The following is a 374-nucleotide window of genomic DNA, read 5'->3' as shown; positions in this document are numbered from 1 at the left end:
TAACGAAATTTCAGGCTTGTTTTCAGGCTAAAGGGGCGGAGTTTAAATAATGACGTAAAAAAGCACAGTGCGTTGCCGAAAATCTAAACGGCTCTCCCAAGCGTGGGAAAAAATCCAGCGCGTTGGTACTTTTCTTGATGTACTAAAAACGCCCTTACTTACAGGTGTTGTTTGGAGACCTGTTTGTGACATTTAACACTCGAAAAAAAAATCACAGAGCACGAAGCAAGCGTGGCTGCCGTTGCCCGGGAGTGATAGTTGACTTCGACCCTCGTGATCACGGTTTTAAATCCCCCGCGGCCTTGAGAGTTCAAACGCAGGTTTCATGGATTAACTCACGCCCCACGGGCTTAAAGTTTCCACCGAGTGCCCAC

This window comes from Penaeus monodon, chromosome 19, assembly GCF_015228065.2.
Source record: "Penaeus monodon isolate SGIC_2016 chromosome 19, NSTDA_Pmon_1, whole genome shotgun sequence".
Lineage (NCBI taxonomy): Eukaryota > Metazoa > Arthropoda > Malacostraca > Decapoda > Penaeidae > Penaeus > Penaeus monodon.
The sequence above is the reverse complement of the archived record's forward strand: the minus strand, read 5'-3'. Positions refer to the sequence as shown.